This window comes from Ooceraea biroi, chromosome 10, assembly GCF_003672135.1.
Source record: "Ooceraea biroi isolate clonal line C1 chromosome 10, Obir_v5.4, whole genome shotgun sequence".
Taxonomy (NCBI): domain Eukaryota; kingdom Metazoa; phylum Arthropoda; class Insecta; order Hymenoptera; family Formicidae; genus Ooceraea; species Ooceraea biroi.
In genome coordinates, this window is record NC_039515.1 from 13,374,270 (window position 1) to 13,393,550 (window position 19,281).

General features: G+C 41.5%; 1 protein-coding gene and 1 non-coding gene across 3 annotated transcripts in view; one reads left to right on the forward strand and one right to left on the reverse strand.

The window, feature by feature from the left end:
* LOC105286029 (mannosyl-oligosaccharide alpha-1,2-mannosidase IA) overlaps window positions 1-19,281 on the reverse strand; it is a 738,960-nt gene that overhangs the window by 688,541 nt on the left and 31,138 nt on the right. The gene's annotated exons all lie outside the window — the stretch shown is intronic.
* Trnag-gcc lies at window positions 9,001-9,071 on the forward strand. Its single transcript has one exon. It is a non-coding gene; the product is annotated as a tRNA-Gly (tRNA).

A 19,281-nucleotide genomic window follows, 5' to 3' on the forward strand; every position in this document is an offset into this window, starting at 1 on the left:
TATTTGGTATATCGCGGAAACTTTGCGTCGACAGTGGATGGCACAATGTCGTAGAGCTTAGAGCGCGTTAAAACCGCCCTCGACAAATCGTGCCTCGAATTTTCGACAGCAGCTCGTATACATAACGCGCCAACTTTGGAAACCTGTACGCTTTAACGGGGACCGTACTTGGGAAATCGTATCATAAACATTAATTCTCAAACGGTGAATGCTCGCGCTAAGGTTTCCAACGCGGAAGTTTCATACTATATTAAATTATTTCAGGTATTTGTGCGCTAAACGCAAAAGTTTCATACTATATTAAATTGTTTCAGATATTTGTGTGCTAAACGCAAAACTACGATGTGTTCGCGAGAAATACTCGATTTCGTATCATTCGCGGAAAGGAAAGAACACGCATTTCCGTCAAAAAAATTAAGTTAGATATCGAATCATTATGCTTTAAAAGATACAAAATCATTGTTTAAACAAAATGCATGTTTAATCGATTCAAGAGATTCCAATCATGTTTCATGCTCTCGCTCGAGGTTTTGCTTGCGCTATTTTGATGCATTGCGGTTATCATAAACTCAGTAAATTCTTTACACCTTCGTACTGTATCCTCCGCGTACCGTAATCACAACTTGATGGAGATTGGAAACCGCAATTCGGCCTGCAGTTCGTTCGAGCGCGTTCGTGACCACCTACCGTCAGGTGAGTGCAATAACATTGCCATTCTCAGAAACATGAAGCTCTTAAGCAGCGAGCGGTCGCGCGCAATATGGGAATCGTGAGAGATTACCGAAAAAATTATGCGCGGGACCAAAGACCGTTTGATCCCGTCAATGCATTTAATATATGTATTTATTAAATATTTATAGAATCAATTACACAGCAATGTACACTTATATATAATACAAACAAATTGCACGTCACCGAGGTGATACGCCCAACGATTATTTCTCGTTTCGTATTCAATTCAACGGAAACCCTTCAATGAAGTCAAAGTTGGAGAGACGCCACAGTCGCTGGCACAAGTGAACGTATTATAATAAACCGGTTCGTCTCTCTCGAAAGATATTAATAAATATCTATGCGGTGCAAGTACTGACATTTGTACAAATGCAAATGACGCTTCGTTCTAAATCACTGAGACGATGCATCACGAGCATTCCACGAGCGGATGCGCCTTCGCGCGATTTCGTTGACACGCACGAGCCCGCTCACCCGCCGTGAAAATTTCCGCTCTCGTTCCACGACGTAACACGGAAAATAAATTCGTTGCGCGCCACTCGTGTCGCACCCCCCCTCCCCTTTTGCGCGGACGATGCATTCAAAATTTTAATATCGCGATACCATCGCCGCGGAGATATATCGCGGGGGTGCGCGTTCTGCGCGACACCACTCACCCACGCTCCGAACCGTTCACCCCAGCGATATGAAGCCTGTGGTGGTCCTCAAAGACACTTGCGGCACTGCATCGACGAAACGAGAAGAGAGAAACCACGGCGCAGATGTAAATGTCAAATGTAAATTTACTTTCGTCGGTTTAGGTAGAATTTAATGCACGCGAGACTGCAGTAATTGCATTTCTTGGCGTTGAGAAACGCGAAGAGACCACCGCGAGAACGATGCAGAACAGGCCGAACTTCGAGGCCGACGACGAAGAAATTCGCGGCACGTCTCCTGGACTCCTCGCGAGAATTCTGCGGTTCTCACCAAGCAGAATTTCGCGGCTTGATCGACCGGGATCGTGCAAACGAGATACGAGAGTGGCCGCAAAACGTGCTCTCGCGAAGTGAGATAACACGGAGCCACGCGTTTCTTCTTTTTGTATAATTCAGATTCAAGAAGACGCGGCGCGGCTAATGAACTGTTAAACGAGCCTACGCTTGAAACTTTGCCACTTTGAGTCCGCGGAAACGGAAATTAACGTAGCGGAACGGCGCTCGGTCGAGCGAGGGCGGCTCCGAATCGAATTTAAGCGCGGAACGATCCGACTGCCGACAGATCGAATAAAGTCACGGGCATGCCTTGAATGGTATTTTCCTCGGAAATTTATGATAACTGTACGAGAAATCCGATTTACAAGGAACGCGATGATATGCGCCCTGCTCGACAACGACACAGCTCGGCACAGCTTTTACGCGAGTGATTTAACAATACGAGATCTATATAGAAGGTCAACACAGTTCCCGAGGATATTGCATTCTAATGTTAAGCATTGATTAAGTGAAGAAGAAAATTTAGCAATCTTGATGACGTGTTTGTTTATCATCTATTTTTTCCCCAGTTTTATTTAATAGTGAAAACAGATTAGCGTTCGAGACACGAAAAAATATTATTCCGTATGGAAATACGTGTTAAGACCGAAAGTTGCATCACGGTGATGCTAACTGTGAGACAATAACGGACATTCGTGACACTTTGCGACATAACCGTGTGCTATTACCTATTAAGTTAATCGCAATCAGCGTCGTCGGAAAAAGAAACGTTGCTCCAGGCTTCCGGGGGAAATTCAGCTCGAGTGTCCACCTCCCTCCGCATCCATCCGATTATACCGATCGTACCAGAGTATATTTCTCCTTCTCAGACCGCGGGTTTAACGAGTTGCGTGGCGACGTCAACACCGAGAAACGGCCACGCGGCACGTGAGGCGGACATCCTCGATGCAAATCGCGTGCAGGACCGCCCGCGGTGCGGCGACTCGATCGTCCATTAAGAGGAAAAAGCACCGTAAAAGCCGATGTGTAAGACTCCAACGTGATTGTCCGCGCGAGGAATCCGGGAGGAACTTTCGCGCCTGCTGGAAAAAGCGATTTGCTACCACGTGCCTCTAAATAACCGGCTGCTAGATTCCGTTGCCGAGAACTTCTAGGCGAAGGTATACGTAAGTACCGGGCGCGACGGCAAGAGGAAGGATATCTTTATTCATCGTTTTCTCGACAGAGCCGCTGGCTCGCGAAATCGCGCAATAAATTCGTTCTGCTAAAGCGAAGAACCCTTCGCGTTGTCCGCGCGAAAAGTGCCTCACGGAGGAAGGAAAGAAGGAAGGAGAAAGAAAATGTGTTAATTTTTCTTGCACCGCACCGGCAACCGCCATACGCCACAGTTATTTCTCCGGTCTCCGAAGAACCTTGATCGCTAGAAGTCAGTAGCTATCGCAAAGTAGACGCGACAACCATGAGAAGCTCTGGGACGGAACAAATATCGCGGGATGCATTTCTCGTCCGTGCGGAGTGCTTTTAAAACGTCGGATTTTCGATTGTCTCCGCGGTGATCCTCCTACTGTCACTTCCGTAAGACACTTCAACGCCGTCACGTTCGGAGAGAGTGTCTCTGGTGTCTCCATGGTATATCCCGGCGCGAGTCGCGCGGCAACCCAACCGCAGACGTCACTCCCGCATGAGAATCGCACGGCGGTGGTGCGATTCATTTTAAAGGATTAATTTTCGCGCGGAAGCGCCGTTTGGTGACGCGGCGACATTTCCACCATGATTGCGTCAGCCACGTCTGATTTCTTTCGCCACGGGGACACGGCGCGGGTGGGCGGTTCGTGGTTCGCATAACAAGGCTATATTAAATTTGTGGCTCGTCCGCTCCCTCATGGCGCACTCCGACTAGGATATCCTTCGAGGTCGTCGCATCCCCTAGCCCATTCCAGCCTCTCGTCGCTGTCTCATTTTCGCACGAGCGACCGACAAATTACGCGAAACAGAGAGCTCTCGACGTTCTTATCACAGTTCGACAAAAGGTGATACGTTATGAGCGGCAGCCGATCTCAACGTTGTCCTCCATCTGCTCTCTTCGCTGCACAGCTGCAGACAGCGACTCATTGTCAGCTAAACGGACGATATTGTATCGCGTAGTGATTACGAGCGAGCACTTTCTTTAATTCCAGATATTCGACAAAGAGAAATTATTGTTCTTAATTGCATGATCGGGACACATCTAACAATGAAAAGCTCACGTCCCGTCGGCAAGACGGAACGGTTCAGAAACGGTTCCTGTAACTGCCGATTCTTTCATTGACATTTTGTCAAATAAACGATTTCCCGAGGAGTCGCGAGAAACCGACAGACGCTCGTCGACAGGTCGATAAGTCGGTACCATTTTGTAGATGGATCCGAGGGTAGGCAACGATTGAGGCGATTTTCGAAAAAGCATAGAGAGAGAGTGAGGTAAGTGCATGTGTAGGAGCTGGTTGATCTTCGACGGCCAACTACCTTCTCCCTTCTCGTAATCTCGCAAAACCTCGCGGATAATCCAGTGTACGGCAGGAAAGCAGAGAGGGCGCGTTGATCGAACCTTTTATCCGTGCCAGCACCGCCACCAGCCATTTACGTGTCTGTTCGTTCGCCTTATCTCACTACCGTTTCGTCCTTACGCGATCCACTCGCGTTAAATGTCGATTCACCGTAACGTTATCGGTGTTCCACCGTTCCGCCCTCCCACAACCTCCCTCACCCGCACGGACTCCACCCGGAAAAGCTGGGACACGGGTTTATCGGTCGCGACATGAATGATCCACGATATGTCCTTCTGGGAATCGATTATCCTACAGGGGCACATTTTCTTCCGCGATAACACTTCCCGGCGACAACGCTCTCGCATCCGTCTCTCGGTCCCGTTAATAACAGACAGCTCTGACATCAGGTGCACTCCTCGTTGAGCTTCTCGTTGATGATACGCAGTAATAATACGATGCCATTGCAGAGTTTCGCACGTTCTATTATTCAGCCAACGTTGGAATGCGAACGTCGCAAATGTCGGCCGTATCAATTATTTTATCTACTTTGATAATGTCAATTTCGCAATGAAATCGCAACGAAATCGGCGAAACACTAAACTTTCCTTCATTTCCTCGAAAACTTCATCTTCACGAAGACGTAAGATCAGAATAGTGTATAAATGCATAATTACGACGCTAAAGCAGCTTGTTTAGTATCGATCTCGTGCGCCGATATAATTTCGAGCAAGCATTATCGATCCGCCTTTAAGGCGGATTTTAAACTACTTAGGTCAGACCCTTTCGAATTAAGGATAGGGTTTGAATAATGACTCCGACCGAAAGATCGCTGCTAATTGCGAGGAAAACGCGAGCTGGTTGTATTTCGCTCGATCATCGCAGCTGTTTGTCTGCGTCATTCGCTTTCATTTGACTTGTGAGTTTCATTTTATATAAATACGTATTTATGTATATATCATAAATAAAATATAGTATCCATTTTAGAAATTACATTTTATATTTAGTGCAAGAAATAATCACTTTTAAAAATACTTTTAAAAAATGCTATACGCAAAATAAACGTAATAAGCAAATTGTGATAAAAGTATAAATTTATTGAAATAATTACATGTTTTTTCATTTCTGTAAAATTAGCCACAATTTTCTCAACATTATCAAGCACATTAAGAGTCATTAGACACATAGCCTAATAAAATCTTCTTTAGTCACTCTGTATTTTCGAAATGACACATCAGCGAAATAATCCGCAAGTTGCTAGTGACTCAATTCCAGAAGAATTGGGTTCATAAACGAAACCCTCGAGTCCGATACGATAAAGAAAACAGTTGCAAAGTCAGCGAAAGGAAAGCTGCTGTAACAATGATGTAATATCCTCGCAATCGTTTCTTTACAACCTACATTTCTCTTCGAATAAAATCAACCCCGGCTTTCACGACGACAAAAATACAAACTGACGGCGTCGGGAGAAGATATGAATCCCAACAAAAGACCGAGATATTCCGAAAATTGAGGACTGAGGGACAAGACATCCCCGTGTAATGAATTATGGGTGAAGGAAGTTAACATTTTGCTTGGTGAGAATCGTCCTTTCGGATCGGATGAACTCACCGAAGCTGTCGAATCAATCGATATCATTACGAAATGTTATACCTTGCGGCTCGCGAAATATCTAATGTATCACCATTATAAGATTCATTATAGTATATTTCACGATAGTTAATGATTTAAAGAGACGAGTTAAAGAGAGATGAGAAAGACGGGACATTAATTACGTCCTTCATCGACACCTTGTCCCAACGAGTCGATAATTACTCAAAGGATGCCGACACGAGTTCAACGAGTGAGAGACGCTGCTTCGCGAGTGCGTTCAATTTAAAGAGTTTCCCCATTAAAATGGAGCATTTTTTTCTCGCCTTCTCATCGCTGTGACGGTTGTCTTCACCAATTATTTTTAAATGCTTTCACGTCTCATCACGGAGAACGCTGATTTTCACAGCTGTTTGTCAACGTCCGGCTAATAGCACACTCTTATCTGCATCACGCTTTTATCATTTCCTTTCGTCGAGCCATCTCTTTCTCCATGAGATTCCCTACGTGCTGTTGTAACGTTCTGTCACTGGCATACTCTCTAATGGCAAAAGCAGCTTTCGACAAATCAAGATGCTAATTATTGATCACATATAATTGCTATCTAATTTTAAGTATTATCACATAAACTGAATTATATTTCTTATATAAATGTAGATAATATCAACATTCAAATTTAAAGACGCGAGAACGTCGTCAGAAAATTAATATGATAGCAGAAAAATAAAAGACAATTCAACATGCTGAAAAATTTCTGTTTGAAATGTCCTCGGTGCAGTTTAGATTTAGACGATATCCTGGCGTATTTCTCTTATGCGTCCCCAGTCGATTTATGGTCACGATCTTAAGCCTACGAAAAGAGGCTTACTCTGATTGACGGAGACGCTTGTTGTCGAGGCTGCCGGATTGACGGTTTACATGACCGTTCTCTCGCATTAGTTGACTTAACTTTTTTCCACATGTCATTCTATCTCGTTTCTGTTCACCTTCGACTGAGAATAGGAATCACAGCCGTGTTGGAACTTTTTGCAATTTAAGCCTACGCCTTCAGTAACCTAGAAAAGGATATTTCACTCGCCATTTTCGATATCGACATTCGCTCGATGAAATAAACCAAGAACACGGATTAGATCTGTCGCACTTTTATGATTACTACGATAAATCCGTCGAAATTTCATCAAAGATTTCAAGAGAACGACGATCTTAAGCTTTATGGACGCATGTGAAACTCGAATTCTGTGCAAAGTCCTTCGCGAGATTTATGTGACAGTTTCTCTCCGGAGTGTTAAATTCGTGTTTCAACTGAGCCTCGTAACCGAGACTGTCTTCCACTGCTCCTGCTTCATTATTATTGCACGTTATAAACTTTTATGGTAATTTTCTTATAGTAACAATATATTTCTCAATTTTAAATCCTTAAACGAATACGGCATGTTCTTTCATAATATTGCATCAATGCTCTTTCTGTCACAGAGAGCACTGAAGAAAGAATTCCCGGCAATTTTCCGTGTTGTGTTCTCCTATTTTAAAAAGGAGACGTGTCTTGGAATTCTTCTCATTGAAAATGTTGCGTTCCGATAATGGCGCAGGAAAGGCAAGAGGAGGCATGACGGAGGGAGTATACTCGAAAACTTCGTTGCAATATCGTCGAAGCAACCGAGCCATTTTCTGGACGAAGCATATGCTCGGCAAGACGCAACGTGCGCGGATGCGCAGTTTCAATCGTTATAAAGCCCTTCGCTCTCCTGAGTTATAATAATTGCATAACACACCGACGGTGGAGTTTGCGGTTACAAGGAGCGCTCTGCATTGTTACTCTAATTACTAACCGCAAGTTGTGTTAGAGCAATGCGGAATGAGGGTTCTGCCGCCGTCGCTGTTGCTGCCATTGCTCTTATTGTTGCTGTTGGATGGCGCAAAGCAGGAGGAGAAGGGTGGACAAAAGGGATTTAGAAGGGTTGAAATGAGAGCTACTCGATTTGCCCCAAAGTTGAAATCCTCTTCCGTGTAAACGCTTGTAATCTGCGATCTCGTATCAGCGTGCGCGAACGATTCTTGCGATGTCAAGGGACGGGAGCTTGAAAGTTATCGGGCTGGGCGCTTCTATACAAACTCGTTCCACGATAAGATACCCATGCGATATCAGGCCCCACAATGCACGTAAGAATCCGCGATCTCGCCGTAATCGCTTCGCCGCATAGATCTCGCTTGATCATCGCAATGAGAATGTTATCGCGAAAATTACGACATGATATCGTTATTAGAATGAAGACAACTATGCACAATTATAATGTGTATTACAACTGATAATTTAACCATAATAGAAATTTTAATCGCACATGAGAAAGATTCAAGCTGTTATTTGTTTCTTATATTGCAAAGTAAAAGAATATAATTTAATCATTTTTTAATTCCTTTAAAGTTTATATTACAATATTTAATAAAAACAACAAGCATATAATCTGATTGAATTTAAACACTTAAAAAGATTCTGTTTTATTAATTTGTTGGTGTGAAAAATATATAAAAATATATTTTTTTAATATTTAATATTATAATACCGCAGAAATTAAACATATGTCTTTTCTTTTTTTAATTTAAATTTAAAACATTACCCTGACCCAATATCTCTCTCTCTTTCTCTCTCAAACTTTATTACGACCTTTCATTCCTATACCTATTCCTCGATAGTATACTGGTACTATAGTGGGTAGTATCCCCGCCTGTCACGCGGGAGACCGGGGTTCGATTCCCCGTCGGGGAGATTTCTTTTTCTCATAATTTTTATTGTCAAATTATCCAAAATATTATGCAATCTTATAAATATTGATTTGTTTGAGTTGTTCTTACATTGTATGAGTAAAATTTGACGTAAATCTTTCTGAAAATATATTTACTTATATACTATATATATATAATTGTTATTAATATTCAATACAAATATTATCTACAAATATTACATCATAAATAAATAAGCAATAATAAAATAAAATATGAATAAAAATCTTTTTGATTTAATAATTCTGAAAGCAGTAAAACAACTATAACTAATGTACTCTTTTAAAGGATTAATTCTGATGATATCTTAACTTATATCTTTAGTGTTTATTAATGCTATTATTAGTAAAAAGAAATTCTTAAAACTAGGATATGAATCTTATAAATTTGGAAAGCTAGTATCACAAGCATCGGTGGTTCAGTGGTAGAATGCTCGCCTGCCACGCGGGCGGCCCGGGTTCGATTCCCGGCCGATGCAATTTTTTTCACTCTTTTTTTATGAAATTATCAGCACACGTTATCAAACCACCGTTACCAACTTCTTATCGGCGTATTTTTCATGATAAAAATTTATTACAACGACACATATGAATAAACTAAATTCCAAGTCACAATTATGACACGAGTACCTAGCTAAAATCTATATGGCACACATGTGTATATATATATATAATCACGTGCGTGTAGAAATACATATGAATAAATAGGATTTAACAACGTTATTTTTACGTTAATAGTAAATTCGTTAAAGCACGCATGCTATTAAAGGAAACGAGGAGAATTAGCATAACTTGTATCCACGTTGCCTCCCACACACACGCGCGCACGCGGCCACTTATGATTCAAAATTCTATGTACGTCATGCATGGTTACGATGTCTATGAAAGCGGGCGTAATGTAGCTGCAAAGGAAATTAACATAGATATCATCGCGTATGATTACATCCACTCCAGATTCTAATCTTGATATACATTTTTTTTAATTAACATAACCGTGCTATTGCAACCCTTTTATCGAAAGAGACCACGTTTAAAGAGGCCTACTAAATATTTTTATAATGGCAATAATTGTAGCGCAAATATGCGTCGAGTATGCTTGATCGGATGTGTTTCGCACATTTCCACGTGCTAAGTCAGGGCCGAAAGTGTTAAGATTGAAAATCTGGGACAGAATTCGTACACATGATTGCATACACGAATCCCGTGACACGTAGACATTTATACATGCTAATGCACACAGATTTACAGAACCTATCCCTCTCTTACGTCGTATCCTCATACATGTCCTGCACGTGGCACACGAGCAATGAGAGGGATTAGCGCAGGAGCGTTGTCCACGATTGCTCTCACACGGGCTTCTCCGTGTGAAAGCAACACGTGTACACGCATGTATTCAGGCGTTGAAATTGGAGGCGGGTAACGCCGTGTTGTAAGGCAGCGTTTTAGCGTGACGCGATTTGTCACGCTCTAATCGGTTATAGGCGTTTCCATTCGTTGCACGCGAAGCGCACTGCACGTTGACAGATACATATTTTCAGCGAGATCCCTCGATAAAAATTTACTGCTCAGTGGGAACAGTACACCTGTGGAAGGTACTAAATCATGTGCAACGAGATATTGTCAGCGTAACAATGAATAATAATAATATTGAAGAGAGCAATAATGCTGCGATGTTTAAAGCAGAACGTTTATCGCCAGTAAACAAGTACCTCAGCCCTGATTTGCTTCAAAGCCTGATGAGGCGGGAAGCAATTAAAAAATAAATGTACAAAGTAGACTATTGGGAAAATTAAAGTCTAATATCCAAGGTATCTGTCTGATCATCGTGAACTTGCCGACGCTTTAATTACGTAACTAAGCACCAAAGCGATTCGCGCATGTTAACGAGCCAGGAACGAGGAGGTAACGACGTGAGATAGTCTCTGGGCGTAAACAGACTTATCGATACCGAGAGTACATCGATCGATCGTGCATCCTCCTAGACTCTGGGAAATCTCATGTAAGTGCATAATCCGCGAGTACCTATCGGCCAATTACAGTGGATACCCACATCGCGTGCTTCATACTGGCATGCGCTTCCTTCGATCACGTACCAGTCTTCTCGCCCCGCGTTCACATTCTGTGTTCACATTCGTTTTATTTATTGCGATTTCTCAAGTCATCACGTTTGAAAAACATTCGGAAACATCATTTAAATAAAGAAACATCCCCGATTACAATCGCGAAATTAATTTTACAAATTAATCTCCTCATTAATCTTGCTTTGTTTCCGCTACCGTGCGTTTGATATGATATAATGATGTGACGATAAGTTAAAAAAATGTCCTCTCGAATTGTATCGAAGGCAATCGATGAGACTCAGCGTTTCACGATCGGATCAATGAGTGCCAATTCGCTTGGATCCAAATTATTGCCTTCGCGCACGAAGCCTTCGGCTTCTCTACAAGCATAGTCAACCGCGACAACGCAAACCCGCCTCGTAGCTTTACGCATTCCATTAATCGACGAAAAGGGACAGTGTCGGACCACGGGAAAGCACAGCACAACTTTAAAGCGCTTAACAAGATTTTGCGGTAGATAGTAAACGTCGATCGGCTTTGTGAGCCGCCGAACGCTAATACGGTTTATCGTAAATTGCTTCTCGCGGGTTACCGCTGTGGGTTACGATGTAAAAATACGCTCGCGATTGCGATGGTCCTATCCTACACGAAACCGTGATGAGATCGAGAATAGGTCGTCATCCGTTGGCTAACCGAATAAAGGCAAATTTTTGCGCAGACAAAAACGATCATGTAAAATGCAGCGGATTTGTCCGATACGTTTATCATTGTGACGAACAATCACGGTAAGACTGACGTTAAATTTTTCCGGAGCAAACACTTAATTGACCTTAAAGTTTGAAACAAAATGAATCAAGTTACAAATGAGACAATCTAGATTTATTGTAATTTAATTTCTATCTCCAAGTAGTATCGGTTGTGTACCGATCTGTCTCAATGACTAAGAGGGATCAGAATAAATCCTTTAGATCCTTTAGATACCAGCGGTACGAACAAACACCGGTACTGTTTTTGACTGTAATCCCTTTAACACAACTCGCAGCCACGTTCGATTCAATTACATGTTCTCGGCTGGGTGTGTTCAAGCCAGTCGACGAAATCCCCCGCTACTTTCCTCGCTCCTTCTTTATGCGAATTTAAGCAGATTACTTTCATGCGGACATAGGGACCTAATCTAATTAATCCACAAATTTATCATAATTTCATGGGAATGTAATGTCAGGTCGGTGACATCTGCTAACGAACAACTCCGCACAGAGCTTCACTACTTTCAACTAAACGGCTGGAACAACAAAAGCGGAATTGAAATAATAAATGAACAATAAAGAAAAGCATTAAATTTCTGCAGCGGATTTTAAGTAATTGTGCTAAAATAGCCGTGTCAACTTAGTAGATGTAGGAGAATTTCGTATGGCATACCAGAAATTCTGAGACATCCGGCACAAGCATTGATCTATGTGATGACGATAAAGCGTAATTCAGACGTAAGTGTGTTTTCACGAAGGTGCCGAAGTTCTCGCGAGGAGCAGCATGAGGGTGAATTCTAAGCGAGTTTCGAGAGGTAGGATCGTCGGATGTGGGAAACCACTTGACGGAGAGAGCTTCAGCTGGCGCTAATCACAGAATCACCTTTTATGCACGCATCAAACCAGCACTCCCATTTGCATTTTTATTACATCATTCGCAATCTCCCGATATCAGCGGCTCTGAGAGTTATTGGACATTATCAGAAAATTAAAATTTACTTGCGAGAGGGTGAAATAAAATCGTCAAAAACATGTATGACGGTCATTTTTTTCAAATCATACTTCTTCAACGTCTCATCTCGCGTCAATATGTTTTTCCGAATTTCTATATATCGCATTTGTTTCAGGGAAAATACTTTTCGATTTCCAAATGATAAATGTTTCGTATATTTCTGCTGTTTACTTCATGCAATACAAACCATGTATATTAGACATACAGTTTCTGAGAATGTCGTCAGCTGCGTATGCATGCGATTTAAAGGAAAACAAGATACAGTATTTTGTTGGCTGATGTCTGCAGAAATCTCCAAAAGAACACTGTTAAGCCTGTACTTGATGTAAGGGTCAACTTTATGCTATACGAAGCACCTCTCAAGGCGACCTATAATCCGAATGCTACTCTTTGCGTTATGCAATCACTTTTAAAGATGCATAAAGCTCTTCGGGTCCGATATATTAGTTCCAGAAGAGCTTCTATGCACGATAAGTACAATATGTAATAAAAATCTGTGTCTAATGGCAAAAACATCAATAGATATCTCGACGTATATCCAAAAGATGCTTGCTAAGAAATGAAAAATCGAAACGATTGTAATAATAAATCTGTATTTGCCACAGCAAAGCAAATTACGAATATTTCTTCGAGGAAAGAGGAAATTCTGCAGCTTATCAAAATTGTTATACGTTAGACAGAATAAATAAATGGAATGGTAAATAAACAAATGGAACAATCAAAGTAACACAGCTAAATGTCGAAAGCTCGACATTAGATATTTCCAAAAATAAATAATATATATTCAAAAAATCCTATGAAAAACCTTTGAGATAATTGAGATAATAACTTCTGCCTTTTTGTCTAACACAAGCAAATTGAAAATTCAGAAGAAGGATATGACATATGTTGAAGAAGAATATCCAAGACAGCAGTACAGCTTCAATTCTAAAAGAGCGGAAAGAGGAAGTTCGTTGAAGAAGTCAAAAGATGAAACGGATTAAGTCCGTATACACATGAATAGCTTCCGCGCAGTTATTTCGCCACGGTAACAAAAGACTCTTTTCGTGTCGATAGATCATATTGATGTGTATAGAGATGTATATATACGCAAACGGCTACTTTACAGCAGCAAAGTTTTTAAATCGGCCATACGTACACCTCCGTATATGTAAATATGTATTAGCGACCCTACGCCTCGTGTGCACGGGGTCTAAAGGTTGAGGATAAAGGTCTAGCTACCGCGGTGGAGGATAAAACAGAAGGAAGAAGCACAATCACGCTTCCTTATTTCGCTCAGTTTCTTTTATTGCTGGCGTTGAATGAGACCGGATGATGAGTTTTCCCTTATTTGTTTTCGTCCAATAAGCGAAAAAACACGTACGACTTCACTTCTCTCCATTTCGTTTACCGAAAGAGGACCCCAAAGACCTGCCCTGCCGAGTCGAAACGAGCCACCTGAACTCCTTGCAACTATCACGCCAACAATCCTGCGACCTCGATCCGAACGCTATGTTCGAACAACGAACCATTGCCTTTTCTTCGAACGAGTGATTTCGTTATAAAACGTTGCGAGGTCAATTCTTGATATCGATACCAAAAGCGAATATCCTCGCGGAATCAATGACAATAATTTTCCGATATTTATCTTATCTTGTGATATTTCCATGCATTGCTGAAAGAAAAAGTACAAAAAATAAAAATCATTGCTCATGTGAAAAAAGATATTTAGAATTCTGAAATATTATATATTAATCATAAAGTAGTAAAACATTTTTCATATGTCTCTGATACGTCTCTAATATATTCTTTCGAATTACATTAACGAAACTGAGATATCTTGTAATTGGATGCTGGATGTTCTCAAACTCCTCCTTCTCATCTTATACCTCTCTTATTCTACTTGTACTTCAAAGTGTAAACAAATCAAGCCGAAATTATGATGGAAATTTTAACTTTCTTTATAGTCCACTGACAACAAGTTCACATCGATCGTACGTATAGCAAGATTTTTCTACTATGTTCTACATCTGGCATTCGTCAATGGGTAAAATTCGAATTTACGTTACTCACTGGAGATGATGGACTGATACCGATTCTATTTCCCAGGTGACATTAATAAACGATATACGATATCGTTAACTTACTCGGTCTGAATTTTTTCATTACGCGTGGCGGGCGAGTATCAAATCCCAACTTTTCCACGTAAATACACGTATACATTCGCGCAGGTACGCGACTCTTGGAAAACTCGGGAAATAGATAGCCGGAACTTTCGGACCGGCGCGCGACAGAATCTCCGAAAATTAAAGGCGCGCCGCAGAGATGTTTCTTAATTATTTCTCACGATCGTACGGATAGCTGTGCTAAGATAAGTGAAACAGATTCGCAACACCACGTCCTATCTTTATTACACGGTGCAGCACGGATTAACGCGCCTGATTCTGCGCTGGTTGTTCAACCTCCTTCTAGCTGAACGTCGCTTTAATCAACTTTTACGTCAGACCCACTAAAATAGATCGCCGCATATGTGCACCTTCTCAACAAGGTCTTTCTTGGTGCAAATCGATACGATCTGTACACTCAGTACACATCAGTTCTGTACACTCGAGACAGGATATTAATATAATATATTAAATATAGTAATAATATGTTAAATATTATATTAAGTATAGTAAAACATTACTTATATAGCGATGCGCAACGTATATTCATAGTCGTCGAGAAATAATTCACGATAAATTCATTCTGGTATCGAGTAAAGAAATTGAATACTGAAGAGATTTAATAATCAATCTGCGCTGCTGAAAAAAGCATTTGTGATTGTCAGGCTTTGGCAGGACATGATCATGAATATATATACGTACAATCGACTTAAGAATCGGCTTAAGTGCACAGATGGAATGCTGCTCTCAATGTAGTGCTTATACTCGCCGAGAATACGCATTAATCGTAATCGTTTCAAATTGATAAATGTGTCCTCGTCGACGGATTTGCGGCGTGAGAATGCACCGTTGGAAATATATGGAAATCAACGCGGTTCTCACGAGCTACATTTTTCTTGCATACTGAAAATAACATTACGCAAATAAAAGAAATAAAAGCAAATATTGTTCACAAACATGATATTATTACGTGAAACACGTAATTATTAAGCAAAAATGATTGTTATATAAATATATTATATAAATAAATATTGTTACCGAATTTCAAGAAAAAACATGGAATTGCTAAGTTAAACGTGAATGCGCGATTAAATCTTCACGTATCCAAACTAAATTATTCCATATTGAACATTACGCATCAATAATTACATAACACATTAGACAGAAGCCATAATTTCAATTATGCAATCCGCAGAGCAATGCGATAATTCAAACGGCATGCAACAGCATAATGTAACGAATTCATGATTAATGCATCAAAACTCGGGTGATGTGTACCCTGATGCGGCACCCCTTAACAAATTCACTGACGCAATATGGTCATTATCGAAAAATAACATCGGCTTGCTCCAGTCGGCCATTTTGCCGCTACGAGGAAATCAAATTAATTAACCGTAAATTCTGTTATAATTATTTCAATGCTGCTTCTCTTATTCCGCGAGATACGTGTATTCTGGGAATTTTAAAAGTACAAAGTGAAAATTGGAACAATTTTTCGCAGAATCATTGCTTCCTCAGTTTTGTATCTTTCCAAAATTATTTTGTGTTTATCGTAAAAATTACGATAATCACGTTCGCGTACATCTACCATTTTCGCGTAATAATTCAAAGAGCGAAGAAGTAAAGTAATGTTGTAGCTGTATTGTAGCTGCATCCTCAATGCATGTGATAACGTAACTGTTCTCAACGGCCATAAAAGTCCTGAAATAAAACACGCGACATTCTTAGCAGCTCTCTGGGAGCGGCGCGCATCAGCGGGAGAAGTCTGAAATTTGGCTCCGCCGGTATCCGACAAATGTAACGCCCGGCTAAAAATGTAGTTTAGAGTTTTTTGCTCAGCTGCTCTCTTTCTACGACCCTCGTACAGCTGTGTCAGAATTCCATCGTCGCCAGAATCGGCCATCGCAAGAGAGTGGCCGAAGGAAGGTCGAGGTTGAGGTAAGGAGCAAAGAGAAAGAGAGAGAAAGAGAAAGAACGGATAAGTTGAGGTAAGAAGAGAACGGGAGAGACCGCGAAATGCCATAAGAAGCTCAACAATGCTGAGAAACGCACTTTCTCGCTTTCTCGGTCTCTTTCCTCTGACTCTCCCTCCCAGTGGAGTTATCCTTAGGGCAATCTCAGAGAGATCAACTAGTACAGATAATTATCTTAGTTCCATGTTTAATAGACGGCTGGTATTTCGGATTCGCCCTAATGACGGCGTTTAATAAATTTATGTTCTCCTGCTGTGCAGCAAATTCTCCCTCTCCCTCTTCCTCTCTCCCTCTCTCTTCCTTTCCTTCTGTGTCTTTCTTTCTTTCTCCATATTATCTTGCACAAAATTATCTCTGTTTCTCGTTTCGTCTCGCTAAGAAAGGTCCAAGCAACTTTTCTCTCTCTCTCTCTCCCCCTCCCGTCTTGGATAAATCGGAGCCAGCTATCTTTCTTCATTCTGTCGTTCTTAGCATCGCAAGGGCTTCTTTCGATTTGATGTATGTTCAATTATCCGTCCACGTGATACCAGTCCCTGGCGAGTTTAGAGGCCGCATATAGGGTCCGGCAGTCCCTCTTTCCCCTTCTCTCGTTCGAGTGGGGAAGAGAAAGACATTTATTATCGTGGCCGCGCAAGACGATACATCTTTGCGAGAAGAATCACAAAAAGGATAATCCGAACCGTGATAATATGCGTCCTTCGGCTGCTGTTGACCGATCTACTCTGTGCACGGTATGCGATTCGTAGATGCAGCGACCGCGGAAAAAGCCATGCCGAAACAAAGGAGGAGGAGCAGGCGAGGTAATTCGTTCGCGAGCGCAAGAAAATGCACGTCAAGGAATGAGCGCGGGATCCGTCGAAAGAAGTGGGAAGCAAACTGGAATCGCTTGTTACCAGAATTTTAATAGCACCCTCGTAAATGATCGATGGATGTCTGACTTTATAACGATTTTTTTGGGAAGCCGTTTATGCGAGACCTTGCGGACTGTTTAGTGCAAAATACTTGGCGCTGCTAGACCGAGTATTATGAGAAATCTCTCTTTCCCTCTCTTCATCGTTTAGTGTTAAGTGTGCGTGCGTTTAATTTAGGTTTATATAAATAAGCAGTTCAGCGTTTAGTATTAGTAACGGAGCGGTTTCAGCGTTTAATATTAAGTGTGTATGCGAGAAATGTTATCATACGAGGCAAGCCACAAGGTGGTAATAAAACTATAATTTTTGAAATTTTTTCGTTTTTAACATAAAGTCCGAGTTATTGACACGCATTTTTATATGTATTGTAATTGTGGGAAAGGATTTGTTATTTTATGCAACCAAAAAAAAGTTTGATTGGAATGAATTTCATGGTAAAACAGACTATCCAACTAACAGACGACTCCAGATCCCTTTAACGTGCTGAAAATCACATGAAAGAACCATAGATTATCTTCTCTTATCTCATCTTTTAGACTATTTTTTTAATAATCTTCTTTACTAATGGGTAAGGAAGCATTTGCATTTACCACAAGCCCGTTATACCGTAAAATAATAAAGAATAGAGCTATCGTTCTTCGTGTTGACGGGCATATGATATAATAGAACGTACTCTGATTGTCACGCTTAATCCGACCCTGTCGACAAAACGGACGATAAGAGGAACGAGCCATGCTTAATGTCGGCACTGAGAAAGGCGTGGAGGCAGTCTCGCGGATAACTCGGCGAGGTAGGAAAACCAAGAGCAATGGTCCATTCGAAACGATATTGCCGTCACCGCAGGCTGAATGGTTAAGTATAAATTTCCCAGTCAGCGATCCGACGTAATGGTTGCGCACCGGACCCGCAGAGAAGGATCACCGTGGAATGCAAAACAGACGTTTGAAATTCCGCGGCCGTACAGTTACGCCAGGCGCTATTCCGGAAGGAGATTACTAGCAGACCGTGTTCAGCGATTCGTCTTTAATTTTAGAAGTCCTGGCAAGAGGAAGTCGAGACTTTTTAATCGCGCTGCGACATGGGCTACATTAATACTTTACGATATCTTCCATGTTTAATTGTCGCATAAACCCCTGAACCAGTATCTCTGAATATAATAAAAGTATCTTGTAATAATTTCTTTTTTTGTTACATAATCTTCAAAGTTGCTACTTTACTGCTGCTACTTAATGCTCATTACGATCATCCTCTTCGTCCCTCTAATTTTAACTAATTAAATTAATAATTTAATAAACATTTTCTATTTAATTACGTCTTTATAGATCTAATCTACGTCACGCGCAACGTTCATCGTTAATGCATTATGTCATCGTTACAGACTCGGACAATATTATAAACTGTTTTTGTTACATGATCATGGAGCGCAAAACTGCGCTCATCTTAATGCGAACGGTTCCCGTCAGTCTCTGGTGAACTAGGCGCCTTCGGCGAAATTTCTAAGTACGACGAGGCACATATCTATCCATGGCGCGCAATCGTGGCGCGCGATAGCCTCGAAAAATCCCTCTGAATGGAAGGAACGGTGTGTGTCAAGGGTTAAAGAATAAGTCTGGCACGACACCATGGCCCCGAGATCGCCGGGCACGAGTGAGTGGGCAGTACCGGTGGACGACCGTCACGACCGTCCTGAGGGTATCGCTCGCGTGCAAACCTTCCGTTCTGTGCGGGACGTGGGGGTGGATGTCGCGCCGAGGATGCAAGATCTGGTAATTAACGAAGCTGTTGCGATCGCAATCTGGCGCATGAGCCGCCGCAAGCGAAAGCTCTATCGTCCTCGTCGTCG